The 8110-nt window shown below is 32.2% G+C and overlaps 1 long non-coding RNA gene across 1 annotated transcript; it reads right to left on the reverse strand.

Annotated features, from left to right (window-relative positions):
- Nucleotides 1-6846: 6846 nt before the first annotated feature.
- Nucleotides 6847-7831, reverse strand: LOC149578259 (uncharacterized). The gene is made up of 2 exons (XR_016355890.1): nucleotides 7106-7831; nucleotides 6847-7029 (listed from the first exon to the last, which is right to left on the reverse strand). It is a non-coding gene; the product is annotated as an uncharacterized LOC149578259 (long non-coding RNA).
- Between the last annotated feature and the right edge of the window lie 279 nt (nucleotides 7832-8110).

The raw sequence follows: 8110 nt of genomic DNA on the forward strand, positions 1-8110 counted from the left end.
CCTTTGGTTGTGAAACATTTGCTCACATAGATTCTAAAAATAGAACCAAGCTAGAGGCTAAGTCAAAGAAATTTGTATTTTTTGGATATGGCATTAATGAGTTTGGTTATAGGCTTTGGGATTTTGAAAATCATAAAATTATAAGAAGCAGGGATGTCATATTCAATGAGAAAGTGTTGTACAAAGATCTATTGTAGCAACATGAGAAGAAAGAAGATGATTATGTAGTGTTGGATGATAATCCAAAAGCTAATTTTTCAACCATTCCTCATGATGTACAACAACCACAACAACAAATACCACATACACCTATGAATGTTAGACGATCAACAAGGCAAATTAAACCTCTAGAAAGATTCTCTCCCTCTTTGTATTCTATTTTACTTACTGATGCTAGTGAACCTAAAAGTTATAATGAAGCTATGCAAGTGGATACTAAGATTTAGTGGGAGTCTGCAATGAAAGATGAAATGGACTTTTTGTTGAAAAATAAGACATGGGATTTGTGCAAGTTGCTTGTAGGTAAAAAGGCTTTATAGAATAAGTGGGTTTTCAAGTTAAAAGAAGAGGATGGAGGTAAGAAAAGATTTAAAGCCAGATTAATTGTAAAAGGATTTGCACAGAAAAAGGGAATTGATTTTGATGAGATATTTTCTCCTGTTGTTAAAATGACTTCTATCCATACTATTTTAAGTTTGGTGGCTACTGAAGATTTTCATTTAAAGTAGCTGGATGTTAAAATAACCTTCCTTCATGGTGATTTGGATGAAGAGATATATATGACTCAACCACAAGAATTTGCGATCAAAAGTAAGGAGAACTTAGTGTGCAAATTGAAGAAAAGTTTATATGGCTTGAAGCAAGCACCTCGGAAATGGTATCTAAAATTTGATAGTTTTATGCATGAGCATGGTTACATTAGGTGTCATTCAGATAATTGTTTCTACTTTAAGAGGTTGGATGATGATAGCTACATTGTTTTATGTTTATACGTTGATGATATGCTTGTAGCGGGGTCTAACATGGATCACATTAAGGGGTTGAAAAGCCAATTAGCACATGCATTTGCTATGAAGGATTTGGGGGTAGCAAAAAAAATCCTTGGTATGAAGATTTGTAGAGATAGGAAAAATAGGACATTGATGCTATCTCAAGCTGATTATATCAAGAAGGTTTTGCAATGTTTCTCTATGGGGACTGCTAAAGCTGTTAGCACACCTTTACTTGGTCATTTGAAGTTGACTAAGGAGATGTGTCCCAAGACATAAGAAGAGGAGAATAAGATGTCCAAGGTACCCTATGCTTCAGTTGTAGGAAGCTTGATGTATGCTATGGTATGTATTAGGCTAGATATTGCACATGCAGTGGGAGTTGTTAACATGTATATGAGTCATCCAGGAATTGAGCATTGGAATGCATTCAAATGGATTCTCATATATTTGAGAGGAACATCCAATAAGTGTTTACACTTTGGGGGCTCTACTACTAATTTACACGGCTATGTTGACTCAGATTTGGTAGGGGATATTGATACCATGCAAAGTACTACAGGTTACATCTTTACTGTTAGTGGGGCAGTCGTGAGCTGGGTTTCTAGGTTACAAAAGGTTAATGCTTTATCCACTACAGAGGCAAAGTATGTAGTTGCTATAGAGGCAGCCAAGGAGATGATATGGATTCAGTTCTTCTTGCAAGAATTAGGACATCCTCAGAAGGATAATTATTTGTTCACAGATAGTTAGAGTGCCATTCATCTTGCAAAGAATTTAGCTCTACATTCAAAGACCAAACACATACAATTGTGATACCATTTCATTCGGTCAGTTTTGGAGGATGGACAGTTAAAGCTGGAGAAGATACATACCAATGACAATCTAGTAGATATGTTGACAAAGGTAGTAACAAGGGAGAAGTTGAACTCCTCTTTAGCTTCGGTTGGTCTTCTAGATTAAATATGAATAAAAGAATAGTAGAGTCCAAGGTGGTTTGATCCAATGGGAGCCCCATGTGGTAGTGGTATAGCTATAGGATTAGTCTCCAAGTGGGAGATTGTTATTTAGTGTGGAGCCTAATCAGTCTCCAAGTGGGAGATTGTTAGATTTTGGTGACTGATTAGGAAAGCACTATACATACTTCATAAATTCTTTGGGGTTTGGGGCATCACCCTAAAAAATACAATTTGGGCCCTATTTTATCGAGATTTTTGGGCTAGCATGTAATTATTAATTATAACCCTAAAGTGGTTAAAATACTTGTATAAAAGGGTTTAGGGTTAGAGATTGTTTCATAAGGTGTGATGTGAAATTGGTTCTTGCAACAGTATTGAGTTGTAAGGGATTACGGATTGTAATTATGTTGTAATCATTGGATCATAAAAATATTGGACTTATTGTTTGGTGGACGTAGCCCAGGGATTGGGTGAACCACGTTAAATCTTGATGCCTTGTGTTCTTTTCTATGTGATCTATTATTTTTTGTTATTAGTTATATTTGCATGTAATTGTTATTTCTGTTCGTGGTTTAATCCTAACACAAGAAACCATTCTTGCCTCTGTAGGGTTCAACTATGAGTGCAAGAGAAAAATTAAAAGTTTAGTTAATTATTTCTATTATAAACGAGAAATTTTAAATCTTTTTCTTCAACAGGAAAAAAATGTAGATGAGATAGTTTTCTTTGCAAAATTTTCAAATCTCTAACATGTTGACCCGTTTAGTTCTACAATTTTTTTTTCTAGAAACTTTTTCAGATTTATATATTGGTATTTTGATTCAGGAGGCAAATAAGTGTGGATGTAGATGCAATTTTCATCATCGATGGCAATAAGAGCATCATCGAATCTTTGCATTTCTGCTACTTTTCTAGAAAATTTATTATGAAGTGAAACCCCATGTTGCAGAAGACCCCAGATGTTGCTTGTGTTGGAGGATACTAGAATGGCAAGCAAGATTCTAGAGTTAAATTTTTCTTATATTTTGGGTTTAAAAAACTTATTTTACCCCACCAAAAATGTTATGAGCCTATAGAAAATTAGAAATTAGTGTAGAGAAATACATTTTAAAAACAAGAGATGCATAGCATCATAGTTCCTGTCATATGTGTCATGATTATAGTATTGTAGAGTGTGATAATAAAGGGTTGAGATGGAGGAATAAACTTTTTAATTTGAAGGAATGCAAAATGCATTATAACGACATTCTTTGTATCCTTTGATCTTTTAGAGGTTGAACTTTCTTTAAACCATATTAAAATTAGTTGTAATTCTACATAGAACTAAAGAACTAAAGACAATGGAGAAACATAGACAATTACATTTTGCATTAATGCTTACAGTACTTGAATGTGAGTAGATATGTTATAGCTCTTAGCAAGTGCAAAATTACTTCTTTGTGTCATTAGAATTCTATCATCAACATCTTTACAAAAAATGTTACAACAAGCTCTAAATTGGTTAAGAGGAGTAGATAATAAATGATATTGTATAGTGTGGTCAACATAATACAAAGTTTACTTTTCGTATTGTAATGCATTTGGTTTTAGGAATAATTTTGTAGAATAACTAAACAACAAAAATGTTGATTTTTTTATTATAAACAAGAAAAATGGGTCATACTTCTGGTCTACTTTGAAATTCATCATAATCAATTGTGGTTTCTTAAAATAAGCTATTATAATCTATACATATATGAAGATAAGAAATTTAGAGCATTATAAATGTCTAATGACATTATTTAATTTTTAAAAAGGGTAAATCTAAATTCTATCGTAGAAAACTCAAATGTGTATAAGAATTTTAGAACAAAATGGAATTCTTTAACTTCAAGAGTTTTGAGACTAAAAAGTGTCTTCATAAGCCTTCAAGAAATGTTATTCAATTTCACTAAAAAAACATGCATATATTACAGGGCAACACATTTTTTGCATTATTGGTTTTTCATGAGAAGGCTTGAGATAATAAATAAAATTTCTACAATATTAGTTTGAATGCAATCACGATGTTTATAAACTTATCATAAATGTCTTGTAATGTGTTGTGAACAAATGGATCATTGAGATATTGTGCGAGGTTAATCAGTACGAACCTAAACCCCAACAAAAGCATAAACATGTTATAACTAAAATCTACATATAGAAAAGATATCCACAATTTAAATTGTTTATTCTTTATGTCTCATAGTCTAGAGTACAATAATTTTTTTTTTTTAATTTTTCATGTTTGCAATATAAGAAATTAAAAATCAATTGTTTATCCTAAAAGAAAGAATTATATGATTGAAGAAGTAAAGAAATTGAAAATTACCAAACAAAAATAAATATTTACAAATATTTAACATTCAATAATTCTTTATATTTTTTAAAAAACCAATTAATTGTCATCTTTATACACTATTTTTATTTATTAAAAAAATTTAATCAACAACACCCAAAATGGATATAAGATATTTTAAATTTTAAATATATAAACAATAAATAACTCCCATTTAAAAAAATTTGTAACATTATTTGGTTTTTATTTTTTAAAATTCTTTGTTACATTATTTATTTTTTATTATTTTTAATTCTTTTAAAAGATAATGCTTTAAGGACAAAATGAATCAAAATTTTATGAATTAGTATATTCCATTATTAATAATTTGATTAATGATAAAGTAAAGTGTGGTGTGACATATCTTTTATAATAATTATATTAATTGCACAATTAATACAAAAAGTTAGAATTTTAAATTTTCATTGATTTTTGATTTTAAAAATTAAATTTCTCCCCATTACCATTTAGTAAACTCAATAAGATCTGAATTAAATACTATTCTTGTTTTTCAATAAATAAAATAAAAATGTTCTAATTTTATAAAGAATTTAAATTCTCAAATGATAAATTAAAGTGTAGTGTCACATCATCTTTTATGATATTTTCAATAATATTAATTACACAATTAATGCTAATAGTAGCTTTAATTTTTTCTTGATTTTTGGGTTTGAAAAATTAATTTTCTCTCTTATTAATTTTAGTGAGAGCCAATAAGATCTAGTTAACTTTTTCCCATTTCAAAAAATAATAAAAATGTTCAAACTTTATTAAAAACTTGAACCTAAAAAAAATTCTTCAATCTTAACTAACATATTTTATAGTCTTTTATTGCATCTAATGAATGTTGCCTATGACAAGAACTAATAATTATAAATAAAATGAAATCTAATATACTTATATTAAATTATTGTCATTAAATATTTATATAAATATAAAACTATATTGAAAAATATTTAGATTTAAGTTGTATTTCTTATATAAAGAAAATAGTGATAATGTCATAATCTTTATGTTTATTTATGTTTAAAATAGTTCTAAAGATGACATAAGCAATAAAAAGTAGGGTGTACAAAATATTTTTTTATGGAAAAAATTAATTTTACTCTAAGCCAATAAAAAGAGATAAATTATTTTGTTTATATCATAAAAAGAGATAAATTTAAAACTATAGTTTATAAATATATGTTTAAATTTTTTTTTAACTTTGATTGGCTATTTGAAAGTTACTATTGCATCTAGAATGCAATAATATTGTCATGGCAGCAACTCATAAAAAATAATATGTACTTTAGAATCTCAATTTTTACTCTTGTAGAAATTAATAGCAGAGTCTAATAAAAACATTAGTTCCCAGGCAGGGACTAACAAATATTTTCCCATAATTCTATCTAGCGTATTATAAATATTATTATCTCCATACATTTATATAAGTTGATATTTTGGTGGGACGTGCTTGTTCCCCATCACAATTGTTTGGTAATGATTTGATAGAGGAACAAATGAAGCACACGGCCCGACGAATTATGGAAACCTCCGATTCATTATCGTCAAAGTCCAAACACGTGAGCCACGTTATTATATCACGCTTGCAATTCTTTCGAGGCAGAAATGGCTGTGGGATACCCTCACAAACGTTATCCGTTAAATTTCGCCCTAATCCGGTAAGAAAATTTTGTTCGGCGATATTTTGCCGCATATCTCTGTACCGGAAAATATGCTTGCTGTGCTGAATAAAATCACACCAGGAGGATCGACAATTGCTTCCGCCATCCACAGTTTGAATTGAAGTCATAAAAAAAATTGAGTTAAGACATTTCCTGTCATGACTTCTGAGTATTTACGAAAAGACTTCTGCATCAAATTTAGTTCTGTGGCGGAGAAGTTATCTAAAATCTGTAATGGAAAACGAAACTCGTCTCAAAGTAAAAAGCAGAACTACGCGTTTCTTCAAATGCAGGAGATTTTTGAAGTCTTTTAAGATTCTGTAAGCAATAAAAAATAATTAGTTTTACGTTCCGAGTCATTTTCTGAGAATCTAAGCAAAGATTTCTGCAACAAGTTCAATTTTATGGCGGAGGAGTTCTCTAAAACCTGTAATGAAAATCGGAGTCTCAAAGCAAAAAGCAGAAGATTTCCCTTCAAATGCAGGAGATTTTGAGAATCTGTTTAAGTTATGTATTTTTTCAGTTTGACGTTGTGTCATTATTTCTGAGTATTTAAGAAAAGACTTGTGCAACATATTCAGTTCTATAGCGGAGAATTTTTCTAATATCTCTAACGAAAAACGGAAACCGAAGTCTCAAAGTGAAAGGAACCAGACTTTCCTTCAAATGCAGGAGATTTTAGAAATCTTTAGATTCTGTGAGTAATAAAGCATGACTTACTTTGACGTTTCGTATCATTACTTCTGAGAATTTAATAAAAGAACTTGCAACAAATTCGGTTCAATGGAAGTGAAGTTCTCAAAAACGTCTAAAGAAAAGCTTGAAGCGGTCTCTCAAATTTAAAATGCAGAAGATTTTCCTTCAAGTACAAGAGATTTTTGAAAACTTTCTGGATTTTTATTCAAAAATTTACAAAGCAACTACACATTTAGAGAACTACACAAGCAAACTATTTTGCTTTCTCCGAAATTTAAATAGCAGAATCCAAAACCCTCGGTGATCCAGGCAAGCTCCTCCACGTCCAGTATTCGCCACGAAAGAGAGTTCAACGGAGAGATCTAACACCAAAGCAAAGATTCATCAGCATAAGCAGGAAATACTGCAGAATTTACACAAAGCATTTGCGTCAAATACCTGACAGGAGCTATGACTGCGGCGAGGAGCTCTCCGGAACAGGACCCTTGTTCATACTCTGACCAGATCCTTGTACTGGCGCTGACGGAGAATTCGGCAAAGGCGGAACCGAATCTTCCCGAGCATCTGGCCTGGACGTCACCGTCTTTCCCAAATCCGGCAGCTTCTCCACCGAAAATTGCGAAGGCAGACCGACAGAAGGCTTTCGGCTATGGCGATTCGGTCGAGCAGACATCCTGAGCAAATCTTACAGATCGACCAAAAACTAAAGCCTACATCTGACACAACCGAACCAAAAAAAAAAATCCGCTAATCTACACTCACAGATAAATATGCCGCAGGCGATACTTAAATAGAGAGATCGCAAGCGCGGATTTGATGAAAGAATTTATTTAGGTTATGAGAAATGTATGAAGATAAGGGCAAAGAGAGATGATCCACAACCCTGGGCATTTCACCTTCTGAATCTTCTGACCGCCATTACGTGTCCCATCGAGTACTTGATATTATTTCAGTCACACGTTTAGAGCAGCGCTAACTTTAGCGGCGTCCAAGATGAAAAATCTGATTCTGTTACTGTTAACATTTGAAGCTGCGATTCAGGGCTGTACATGTTCATTAAAGCGATTGTGGGGATGAAAATAGCGGAGGCTCTGAATTATTTTGGCATATTTGGCGGAGCGCCATCCACGCCGGCCCGCTGTTTGCACTGTGTGAGCTTTCGTTCTCGAGGAAGTCACTCATCACGTGGAATATATATGATTGGTCCACGAAATGTGGAACCTGTCTTTCCACTGCCACCTGTCCCCCTGTAACGAGCTACTGACAGTGAAAGAAAACGAATATTTTGGCCTTTTCGATTTGTACGAGAGGCTTTTCTGTGTTCTAGGCTTCGCCACGTGATCAAGCTCATTTACTCTTTGCCACGCACTAGCGGGAATTGCTACTGTTTTTAATCAAGCGCGACTTTATTTTAGGTTATGTTTACCCTTTTCTATTATCACT

This window comes from Cupressus sempervirens, chromosome 1 (assembly GCF_028749045.1).
Source record: "Cupressus sempervirens isolate cs-2001-9-10 chromosome 1, ASM2874904v1, whole genome shotgun sequence".
NCBI classification, from domain to species: domain Eukaryota; kingdom Viridiplantae; phylum Streptophyta; class Pinopsida; order Cupressales; family Cupressaceae; genus Cupressus; species Cupressus sempervirens.